Raw genomic sequence first — 12,461 nt, 5'->3', positions numbered from 1 at the left:
ATTCTCCTAAAAATCGTGTGTCTTCTCTTTCCTACCAAGACCCAGGCTGGCACAAAGTTGTCCTGTGGAGAGGACACTTGGAGACGTGAAGGAAGTGAGGGCGGGGGGCTCCCATGTGTGGGAAGAGTCCTCCAGCAAGTGCAAGACCCCGGGGAGGGAGTGCTTGGCGAGTTGAAAGAGCAGGAGGGGGCCAGCGCCACGGAGCGAAGGCACAGACAGAGTGTCAGGGTGTCAGAGGGAGCAGGCAGCGCCACACCAGGTGGAGCCCGTGGGTCACACTGTACCTGAGAGCTGTGCATGCCACGGCGGGCGGGGTGGTCTGAGCCACGCACGGCATGCTCTCCCGCATCCTGGGACGGGATGGAGGGGGCCAGAACGGACTGGGGGACCAGTCAGGAGGCTCCTTGAGAATCTGGAGATCAACGATGGCTTGGATATGGTGGGCGACAAAGGTGGAGGGAGAGATTGAATTCAGGATGCATTTTGAAACCAGACCTGTAAGGATTTGCTGCTAAACTGAATGAGAGAGAAGTAAGAGTGAGGAGGCCTCTAAAGTGAATGATGGATGCTGGAGCCGGTGCCTGAGCCCAGCACAGTGTGTGTGTGGGGGGGGGGGGGGGCAGTCTGGAGGGGAAGGAGGGCGGAAATCGAGACTTTGCTCATTTCATCTTCAAAAGAGGAAAAGAGTAACGTTCTGCTGTTTCAAAAAGAGGAAAACGAGAGGTTTTTTTCTCACTTTACAAAGGATGCACATTCACGGAGTGGCGTTCCTATCTCCTGGCTGTTGGGCTTTGCGGTTGGAAGACTTGAAATCAGGTAGGTTCTCCAGTCCAGTCATAAGTGTGATCAGTGATGGGTCATTTCTGGCTCCCCAGAGGTCAGACTGAAGAAATCCAGGAGCCGGGCTGACCCGGGGTCTGGGGCCCCTCTTGTCTATTCTAGGACATGGTCTGCCTAGAGTCGAGGATTGTAAGTGTCACGCTTGTAAAAGATAATCTCACTGGTTAACCTCACATGATTTTCTTTTTTAAGTTGAAATATGACTCCCCTCAGCCCAGAAGCAGATGTGGCCGGAAACAAGACTCAACAGACGCTTCCGTTCCTCTGGGCAGCCCCCCTGCCCCACTTCTTACCATAGAAGCAGAGCTGTGCGCCCCGCCCCCCAACACCCACTCTCCTTGCACAACGTGGGCACCTGCTTCCCTTTGCAGACCTGCAGCTCCAGAGGCAGCTGAGCAACGTGGCGGAACTTGAGCTCACAGACCTGGGGGAGACCAGGGGCCCTGTGCTGGGGAGGGGCTGCACCCGGCTGTGGTGTCAGCCAGGTTGTGCATACCTAGTCCTGCAGCCCGCTTCGGGGGCCAGGACACGGTGTCTTGATGCCAACAGGCATTCGTTGTCGCTGTTGTTGTTCTGTTCAGAAGGACCTCTGTCTGCAGCTTCTGTCGGCCTCCGGGAAGGGACAGGGCTGCTGCGGGAGGAGGATGCTCCCTCCCCCTCAGTTGCCATGGCGACTCTGAGGCCTGATTTCCTGGTTGCCATGTAAATGCAGTGGGATCCCAGCCACTCGCCACACAAAGACCTCGGTGAGAGCAGCGAGGAATCAAAAGTCCTGTTTACAAAGACGGAATTTCATCTCAAGCCTTTTACTCACATAAAAGAGAGGAAAGGAGCCACTGTCGTCAGACACGGTGCTCCTTCCGGGGGGCGGACGGAGTGCGTCTCCCCCTCGCTGGAGGGAAGACTGGGAAGAAAAGGGGAAACCCCTCGTTTGTGGGCGAGGAGCTGGCCTGGGGACGGGAAGACAGAAGACTTCTCAGGAGGCCCACCGAGAAGAACTCTGAAATATTTAACTGGGGCGGAACAATTGAGTTGGATTGAAAACCAAACCAAAAACATGGATCTCGTGGACAATTTTTAGAATTACTTTTATTTGTGTAGTTTTATAATTTTAGAATTGAGATTCCAAAGGCTCTAATATTTGCTTGATGATCAATTTTTATTTCTATCCAATAACTCTGAAGAAATGACAAAATGCAGTTATTTCTCTATTTTTTTATTGATTGGTAACACCCTGATAAAACCGCATGCCAAAAATTGACTAATCCAGATTTCTATGGTTTTTATAGCGTGGGTGTTTTCTGTGTTTAATAATATCTATAAAATCACTGGCATATAAAAAATGTAAAATCTGTATATTTTGCCTTGCTGTCTACATATATGCAAACAAAACGTCGATAACTTATCTCCTTGACTTTTCATCATATCTTAGAATCAAATGTTTTAAAATTAATCTGTTGTTTCTTTTCCAAAAAACATCTCTCTGCCTTTTGACAAAAGCTTCATATAAAGGTTTGAAGAACGTAATCAGGCAGAATTTCCATAGGTTTACTGAAAATCCCACGCAGAGAGCTACTGGTGTTTGTTGTTCATTTTCGACAGCTGAATCAGAGGTCCCTCTGACGGCCTGTCTTGTGGAAGGTTGGGCCGTGATGAGGTAAAGTGTCCCACATCCTATAGACGCTGGAGAAGTGATGCCAGAGAGAACCTGCCAGGCCTGGGGTCCCCCAGGGCACAGAGCCCGCAGCCCCCGGCCCCAGAGCTGCCATTTCTTGTCTTCTCGCTGGCGTTCAACTGGTCTCGAAAGCCAGCATGTTCCAGCCCGGTCGGTAGACGTCACACAGGGTAGAAAGCCGAGGCGGGAAATTCAGAGCTCAAATAGTTTTGCAAAATGTGAGGCTCCAGAGCACTGAACAGGCTTATTTACTGCGGGACTTCTCAGAGCTTTGGATTCAATGGCAACTCTCGTGAATCCGTGTCGCCCAGGTGGATCTGACTGCTGACCAGTGTCCTCACAGAGCGCCTCTGAGTTCTTCAGAGCACACTTTGAGGATACTGGGCCAGGTTTACCCAGGTCTAATTATAATTTAAAGACAAATGGATTTTTATTTGATTTAAAGCACAAAATTTTAAAAAGTGATGGGCTCTGTGTGATACTCTCCGTGAGCCCGTAGACAAGCAGATTCCTGAGATCCAGGAGAAAAAGGAAGAAAAACAGAGTCTACAATAAATCAGGCGTCTTTCAGGATATTTATTTTAGCCCTGAGCACATGAGCACATGTTGCCCTTTTCCAGAGTTGATTATAGCTCCTGTGTGTCTAACGGGTGAACTTCTCTAACAATAAACCACACAAGAGGCCCCAATTGTTTCAGCAAAAGTCGTGGCAAGGGGCCCAGAGGACGGACGTCGAGTGCTGGGAGTGATGTCTCGGGGGGTCGGGGGTCAGCTGGGAGTTGCTGTGGATTCTCGTGGGAAGAGGAAATCTCTCCAGCGGGGATTGGGGCTGTGACCACGCTGACTCGTTACACGATGGGCACCTCCAACCAGCTGTGAAAAACACGGCAGTGGCCAGCAACTCACCACCCCCGAAGCCGAGGAGGAAAGCGACGAAGGAAGGCTGCTCCCGCTCCACTCTCTGATCCTTCGAGAAGGAGGGAAATCCTGTCAGAGAGCAGACGCACCTCTGCCCAGCCTAGTCTCGCCTGCCCTGGGGAGCCGGACAGGGGTTTGAACCAAACAGGAGACGGTTAAGAGGGCCTGGCTGTTTTAGCAAACAGAGGGACTGAGGAGTTCCGGGTAGAACGAGATGTTAAGGGAGCTGGCCGCCCAGAGGGAAGGGAGAGCCACAGGAGCAGGTGGGAAGCAGCCGTTAGAAAGACCACGGGGCCATGTTTTCACCTCAGCAAGTTGAGTGTCTTCCATCCAGTGGGTTCAGTGGCTGGGACAGCTGTGTAAACAGCATGCGAGCACAGATGGGGGAAACGAGAGGAGGGGGCATAGGGACGAGAAGGATTTATTTTGCTGGGGTTTCCAGGAGCATCTTTAGAACAGAGGTGGCGGTTGAGATGGCGGCTGAGGGCTGAGTGGGAGCAAGGGGCTTTGCCGTGAGGCAGTGCCTGTGGGGCTTGAGCGCGGGACGGAGCAGCCGGTTCTGGGAGCCACGAACGCCTGGCAGAATGAGAGCTGGCGGCCGGGTGCAGGGGGGACACTGTGACGGGGGAGGTCGGGCCAGTTTGGGAAGTACCTTCCTCCACATTTCAATCAACATGGAAAAATGAGGAACCATCGAAGGTTTTAGCCAGAAGGTCACTGCATGACCGGGTTTGCATTTTGGAGAAACCCTCGCAGGACCTCGTGGGGAGGCTTTGAAAGGGCATCAGCGGAAGGGGAGAGCAGAGTCGATACACAAAATATTTGAGTGGTTTCCATAGAGCTAAACCGTCAAGTGTCTAGAAACGTCTGGGAGGAGGCACCAAGGGGAGAAGAACAAGAAAGAGGAATGAGAGCTACTCTCCAGAGGAAACAAGCAGAGCAATGGTTGTGCTTTTTCTGTCCACGCAACAGTTGTTTATTCGCATTAATATACAGGCGACATGTCTTCCTTCTCTGCCCTGAAGACTGCCCCTGCGAGCTACAGTAAGAACCTGAGAGAAGCACCTGAGACAGCTCAGCTGATTATGCCCTAACTGGATCGTTTGTCTCTTCTGCTTCGTAACAACATGGTGGGTCTCGTGCCGAAGGCCTCCGTCGGCTGCTTCAGCAGCACCAGAGGAAGAGGAATCTTCTTTCTGCCTTCAATTCCGGCAAATAGCTGTGCTCTGTGAAAATGGGGCCCGTGTGGGCCACCCCTCAGCAACACAGGCCAAACCACCATCTTGTCACTTTTGGACCCTGAGCAGGTCCCTGACCACTGTGGGACCCCAGGGCACGCGCTCCCGGCAGGAACAGCGAGGGGCCAGCTTCTCAGCGCTTCTGTGAGGTCCGCGGAGCCCCAGGGCAGCTGCAGAGGACCTGCCTACAGTCAGGCAGGCAGCCAGGCAGCTGACTTCAGGTTTTCAGAAGACTTATTTGAAGACATCAACTCCAGACTAAAGGATTCTAATTGTGCCTTCTGTCACGAGTCCCTCTGTCTAGACCAGATGCTATCAGGACTGTCGTCTCGTTTCTGAATGAGCTCTCCCGGTCCTGGCTCTGAAGAGGAGGGTTTCTCAAGGACCTCAGTTTCAGTGCAGTTTAGGTCAGGAGAGGGCAAATGAGCGTGACATCATGGTGTCCCTCCAGGTGAGACGAAAAAGGAGACTTTTAGACAATGGGAAATGGCAGATTGTGGGGTAAAAACTTCCGTGAGCAGAATGTTCGGAGACGTCGTGTTTCCCTTGATGAGATTTCCGGCTGCTGTGTGCAGAGTTAACTCACATGAAACATCCTTCTTAAATACGCTGTATTTCATGTATTGTCTGTGGGACACAATTTATTCTTCGTGACAGAGTGTGCATTGTCGGGGCGCCATTAGGACCACCACTCTCTCCTACAGCCCTGAAGAAAAGCGTCTCCTGGAATCGTGCCTGCCTGTGTAGGCTGGGCCGGGTCCAGTTTTCACAATAATTTCCTAATTCCTCCAGAGTGATTTTCTCCTTTGCCTCTCATTTCTTCCTATTCTTTTTCTTCCATGTGCCTTAACATTTTGCTTGTCCGTTTTGTTTCCCTTTAACAGTTCTGTTGAAATGTTACCGTGGTCTCTGAAGACAGATTACCTGGGTTCAAATTGAGACTCCCCCGCCGACCTGCTGTGTGGCCTCCCCGTGCATCAGTGTTCTCATCTGTGAAACGGGTACAACAGGATCCTCCTTGTAGGGCCACGGCCAGGATTACATGAGTTGATGCAGAACGGCGGGGGGGTGCGCTCTTCCCAGTGGAGCCTTTGCACGTGTGGCATCCAGACCAGGGACCCGTCAGCACCCCGGGGGGCTGTGAAGTGCAGGCTCCGGCTCCCTGCCAGGCTCCGGCTCGGTCAGAGAGAGGGCCTGTTGTGGCTGATTCCTGCCGTGGCACGTAAGAACCGCTGCTGAAAATCAAAGTTCTGGCTCCTACGGTGCTGTCCTCATCCTCCCTCCGTCCTCTCGAGTGTCCCCACGTCACGTCGCCTCACAACAGTGAGTCTCTGGGTTTGGGCGTTCGGTTGATTTCCCACCGTGATGGATGTCTTCAGACTTCCTGGCTTCTGACTTCCCAGACCCGCTTCGGATCGTTGTGGTCCCTCCTCAGGGTCCTTCTGTGACTCCGCTCTTGGGAAACACGTGTCAGACACACGAGGGCTCCCGTTATTCTGCTCTGCTCCGGTAGGCGGTAAGGTTTCAGGCGCTGCACGGGGTGACCGAACCTAGTTTCAGGGCTGCGAACGCTGCAAGGCGGGGAGCCTCAGGGACTGGTTACATGTTGTAATTCACGCGCTGCCACTCACTCAGGAGAGAGGCGAGGGCTCTCCCCTAGCATGAGGCGCAGGAGTCGGCTGACGGCAGTCCCTTGCAGTGGCATCGACAGTCGCACTGCTCTCCTGGATGCGTGACCCCGGGTCAAAAGGGCAGACACAGCTTTCTTCTCTCACTGCTCACCGGATCCAAAGCCTTCTTCAGCTCCATCCAGGACAAGTCCTGGGGCCCCGGAGTGAGTGATGCCCAGGCACAGCTTGAGGACCAAGGCTTCAGAGGCAGACATGGGGGAGGACTACGGAGCAGCATTTACAGAGGGCCGAGTCCCCCAGGAGACGGGGGTGGGGCGGCTGTGGGGCTGACCCGGAGTGGAGACCTGAGGCTGTGCCCACGGGGAGGGGCAGTCAAACAGCTCAAGGAGCTGCTTCTGATTCTTGGTTGAAGGTAGAGTTTGTGTGGAACTTTGCACCATGTCACCGGGCTGTGACTGATGGAAAGATGCCCACAGACACAGCACAGAACCTGAAGTTTCTCCACGACAAAATGATAAGGGATAGAGAAAGTTCTGGAGTCAAGTAAAGTAAAGACAGGTGGCACGCCGTCAGGTTCCAGGTTCTGACAATGACATGTAGCTGCTGAGGAAGCTGCCCAGGTGGACTGAGTCCACCAGACAGCAGAAACGCAGCTCGCCCGTTCTTACAGGGATTTTAATGCCTTCCTGGGTCCTCCGCGGCTCCCTGGTTGCCAGATGTAAGTAACTGATAAAAGAAAGTTAAGGTAAAATTTGTATATAGCAAAATTTACCCCTTTAAGAACAGCTATGTAAGTTTTAGCGAATGCACACGGTTGTGTAACCACCACCACGATCAAGGTGTAAGACAGCCGCATTGCTCCCCAAGTCCCCTCCTGCCCCTTTCCCACTTGACACCTCCCAACCTCTGGTCCCTGGCAGCTCCGGGTCTGTTTCATCCCAGTGGTTTTGCCTTTTCCAGAATGTCAAGTAAGTGGGATCATACAACGCATAGCCTCTTGCGTCTGGCTTCTGTCGCTCACACGATGCCCTGCAGATCTGCGTGTTGTGTGTTTAGTGGGTCCTTAGTTCCCGAGCATCTCGCTCTTCTGGTGTTGAGTGTTGTGTGGAAGTTGGTATGACAGCACGTACGTATCCAGAGTGGAACATTCAGAAAGGATACAGGAGTCCAAGGAGGGGCTAGTTGAGTGATTGAGTGAAGACTGTTTGAGGTGGGTTCTTAATTTATTTTACTTAATCAACACCTGTACCTGTGTGCTGTGCGTCAGACACTGTTCTAAGTGCTTTACAAGTAATAACTCATTTAATTCTCCGCCCTCAAGGCCAGAGCTGTTATTCTTTTATTTGACAGATGAGGAAACTGTGGTACACAGAGGGGACGTCACTCGCCAAAGGTCACACAGTAAGTGATGGAAATAGGATTTAAAGCCAGGTTGTTTGTTTGCTCTTTTCCTGCCCCAAATCATAGCTGCCTGTCAAACGCTCACCCACTGTAGTAAAGAGAAGTAAGGGAAAAGTCACAGTCTGGCCATTGAGGGAAAGTGGGCTTGCTCAGAGCCCTCAGTTGTACTAATTTGTACAGTAGGAACAAAAATAACTCCAGATCTGGAATACAGTTGTTGACTGTTCAAAATTTAAATTTAGAGCATCTGCAGAAACTGCAAATTTTCTATAAGTGGGTGAATCTGCCTTGATTTAGTAAATGATCTAATGTGGACCAGCACAAAACACTAAACAGAAAATGGCAAAGCCCCACTCAGAACAGACAGTGAAAGGAGACAGGTATGCAGTCGAGCCCATTCATAACATTAATGGAGCACCATGTGCCCACCATTGCCCCGGTATAGGGAACCACTCTGAAGCTCTTTGTATGAATTACAGTTTGATGTGTTTATATTTATGGTTAGATTTATTTAAAAGTACAGAGTTCTTTTAATAGTATTGATGAGGTTCCTAACGTAGTCTTTTTATGCAATGCTAAATTTAAAGAAACTTCCTAATATGAGTAAGCATTTGTACCTAATAGATTTGACTGGGAAATGGCATCAAGATCACAGCACTCAAAATGAACAGAATGAAACAAGTCAAAAAGGCACGATGTTCTTCAGTGTGTTACGCTCACCTGTGAAAGAAGCCCTGAGTCAGAAGCACAAATCAATACCTATTCACACCTCAGAGTAGTTAAAATCAAAGAATGACAACATCCAGTGTTGGCGAGGACGTGAAGGTGCTGGAACTCTCATTGCCTGCTGCTGGGAATATAAACTGGTACAACCCCTCTGGAAAAAAGTTTGGCATTTTTGAATACCCACTGAAACTAAACATGCCTATAACCTATAACCCAACAATCTGATTCCTGAGTATACAGCCAACAAAAATGCGTGCTTCTGCCCAGAGGAAGGCTATAAAAAATATTCTTAATAGCTTTATGCATTATTGCCAAAAACTGGAAACAACTCAAACGTCCTTCAGCAAGGGAATAAATAAGTTATGGTGTACTCACCCAAGGGAAGAGTACACAGTTTTCAGAAAGACTCCTCTACGAGCAGCAACACGGACGTGTGCCACAGACACAGTCGTGAGCACGAGAGCGCACACTGTATGATCCCATTTTATGAAGAAAAGGCAAAACTACCTCACAGTGGTCGATGTCAGAACACAGTTACCTTAAGCAAAGTAAGCTGGACAGAGAAAGACGAACACCATATGATCTCACTCACGTGTGGAAGATGAACACACAGGGATAAAGAGAACAGACTGCTGGTCACCAGAGGCGGAGGGCGAAAGGGGTAAAGAGGCACATAGGTATGGTGACTGACAAAAATTAGACTATCAGTGGTGAGCATAACGCAGACTAACCAGAAAGTGAAATAGAATAATGTACACCGGAAATTTACACAATGTTATAAGCCAATATGACCTCAAGAGAAAAAAGTAAAACCCCTGGTCACCCGGGTTAGTGGTAATGGTGGCCAAGTGGAAAGAGGCACGGCAGCGCTCTGGGCGCTAGAAATGTTCGACGTCTCAATCTGGGTCATGGTGACACACACATCCTCATGTGTAAAAAGTCATTAACCTGCATACTTAAGGCTTCTGCCCTTACCATTGCATGCTGTATCTCAATAAAAAAAAGTAAAACAGTTTTCTTTCAACAATAAATACACTGTAGCGAGAGAAGCAAGGATTGTGTGAGTCAACAGATCTGGGTAATCATGAGTTAGGTTGAATTTGAACAAATTTCTTCATCTCCTTGATTTTAGCTTCCTCATCCATGTAAATGGGATTAATAATAACCACACTTCAGGATTGTGTATATCTCATGAAATAATGAATTTTAAATTCTTCCATATAATACATGCACAAAGTACTGTTAAGAGCGATGCTGCAAACTTTGGAAATTAGTAGGTCTTTTCAGAGTGGAGCAGGGTTGTCCGGAGACCTGTTTGGGGGATTATCTGATCCTCTGGGTGGATGCTCTCATCTGACTTGCCATTTACTATCGATTAGTATATTTACAACTTTGTAAGTGTAAAAGTTGACTTGTAGAAAATTGCTAGCATGCAAATGATTCTTGTCAAAGAGCAATGCAAATTAACTTTGTCCAGAAGAGGAAAATGATTTCTAGGTTGAAAAGAGAACCCCAAGATTATACTGGTTCTGCCCCCTAGGACATGAATCGGTTTTGTATCTAAATTACAAATTTTATACAGCATCCCTGCTTGTTTGTCAGCCTCCATAGATACCTCCATCTTTCTAGTTCTTTTTGAACTATCTTGCTGGTTCCCTCATTAATGACTTGGAAAACCTTTGACATGAGCTGCTGTATAACAGAACAAGAGACTCTCTCAACTGCCCGCCTGACAACGCTGAGCAGAACACTCTGCTCACACTAAGTGTTCCGTCATTCTAGCTCCAATTCTCAGCCAAGTTTTCCTTTCTTCCAAATCTAGGCATGGGAAACAGTATAAAGTGAGGTATGTTTCTCTGATAACAGGTTTCCTAATTAATTTTTGTTCTATTTCATCAATGTTAATGAGAGATCGTTTAAAGGAATAATACTGAAAATATTTTACTGTGTTTATAAGACCAAGATTTTCATCACAGGTTGGCACTGAGTCTTTTCTTTACTGAAAAGTGGTAGCTGAAGGGCAGGAGTGGATAATCCTATAAATTTGCCTTACAATGTTTTCCTTCCGGGTGCACCTGTCTGAGAGCATGAGCAGGAACATGGACGATGGAAGCAGGAGGAGGTTAGACCGGACGTATTTAGTGGTGAGTGACCACTGGGCGCTGGTGAGGGTTGTAGGGGGAGAGGACACTGGGGAGGCAGGTGATAGATTGGGTTAACATATTTGTATGACTTTTGACAATTCTAAAAGCATTCTCATACACATTAGCTCCTTAGACTCTCAAAACAACCCATGAAGTGTGTTCTTCCATTTCGTATAAAGGAGACAGAGGGAGGAAGAAAAGCACTCGGATTAATCAGTGACAAAGCTGAGAGCAGCCCAAAGTCCCGTGCTGGCTCCATGGCACCACACGGCCGCCACGCGCCCACCTCGTGTGCCTGCAGCACTGCTCTCCCTGCACCTCGTCCTGCAGCTCCAAGCCTGGACGTTCGTGCTTCCTGTTAAGCACCTGTCAGCAAGAGATCTGACAATTGGCAAGAGTGATACTTAGAAAGTGGTAGGAAAAAGAAAAACGTGAGATTTCGGCTGATTTTCTACTTTGTTAGATGTCCACATTTACTCCCAATTCTGAAAGGAAGCATTTCACTCTGGGAGCCTCACCAGCCTGGGTCTCTCCTTTCCTGGGAAGATGGAGGGCAGGGACAGGAGAGACAACCCTGGAAGTCTGCCTTAAAATGTTCTCTTGGGGTCCGTCTACGTGTTTGCAGAGGAGCAGGGAGGCCAGGGAGGGTGGGTTAGACGTTGAGGTGCCTGCCTATCTCGGACCCCCGGCGGGTGAGGTTCTGGAGCTGTGCGCAGGGAGAGGGACCCAGAGCACAGTCTGAAAACCCATCTTATTTACCATCTTATTTTCCTGGAGCCTGGGACCTCTGAAATGTTACAGGCAGAGAGCTGGGACGTCCAGTCTGCATAGAAAAGGAATTTTCACCTTCTCAGGATGAAAGGAAAAGAGTAATGCTGAAAGAGTAAGAACCTGGATGCCTCCTCCTCCTCTCCTGTCCAAGTTTCCTGACGCTGTCTGTCTTAGCTGATTCGATCAGCTCAGTGTCCTTCCTGCTCCCGTGGTAATTACTGAATCTCAGCCTCGCTCGGCCCTCAGCCAGCCTGGGGCCCTCGATAAACATCAGCCCAGAAGCCTTCTCCCGTCCGCTCTGCTAGCTCCTCGGAGAGAATTAAACACCTGACGGGGGCCCACGCGGGATTCTACAGCTCGCCTTCCGCTGATTTGCTGCCACCGCTTCCGCGAAGACCCTGCCGACCCCTCCGGCTCTGTTCAGCACGGAATTTATCCTCTTCCGTTTACACAGCAGCTGGATGGGCATTCAGGGTCTCCTGAAACCAGGCATATAACAAAGAGTTGTAACTCAGAGCTTAAAGGAAAATGGGTCTTTTTTGACATGGCAGAAATAGATGGAAGGCTCTAAAGGGAATGGAAAAGAAAATCCATCTCCAGAGCATTCGCATCCTAACAGGGACATTCAGGCCACGTACCCAACAGCTCTGCATTCCTCACAGCCCTAGCTGTGTTCCCAGAATCCGCTTAGGCGACCCCCCTATGCTCTCCTTCTCCCCCTGCAAAGAACTCTCCCAGATCCCTGAAGTGGCTTCAGAAGCCTCGGTGTTGAGTGGCCAACACCCGCTGCCACTGGCACCCACAGGGCACACGGGCACGGAGCATGTCGCACAGGAAGGGGCTCTGTTGGACGGGCCGGCTGCTAGAGGCAGGAGCATGGGCACCCCGCCAGCCTTTCATCTGCCCCCTCCCGGCTGGTTGACAAGCTCTGTTGTCAGTCACCAGGAGAGGCCCAGCTGCCACGTGGCTCTGACCACGCAGGGCCCCTGCAGTGCTGGCCCAGGGTCTGCACACAGAGCGCCACCAGGCACGCTCCCGAGGATTTTTTATACATAGAAAAATGGGTTTTTGCATCCTTCTAGTTAAGAAGATGAGAATTCTCTGAGGTAATTGCTGC

The 12,461-nt window shown here is 49.9% G+C and overlaps 1 long non-coding RNA gene across 1 annotated transcript; it reads left to right on the top strand.

Moving 5' to 3' along the window:
* Positions 1 to 361: 361 nt before the first annotated feature.
* Positions 362 to 9,422, top strand: LOC103550004 (uncharacterized). Its single transcript, XR_544664.2, has 3 exons — positions 362 to 497; positions 746 to 816; positions 5,556 to 9,422. It is a non-coding gene; the product is annotated as an uncharacterized lncRNA (long non-coding RNA).
* Positions 9,423 to 12,461: the final 3,039 nt, after the last annotated feature.

Source organism: Equus przewalskii, chromosome 1 (assembly GCF_037783145.1).
Source record: "Equus przewalskii isolate Varuska chromosome 1, EquPr2, whole genome shotgun sequence".
NCBI classification, from domain to species: Eukaryota; Metazoa; Chordata; class Mammalia; order Perissodactyla; family Equidae; genus Equus; species Equus przewalskii.
The sequence above is the reverse complement of the archived record's forward strand: the minus strand, read 5'-3'. Positions and strand labels throughout refer to the sequence as shown.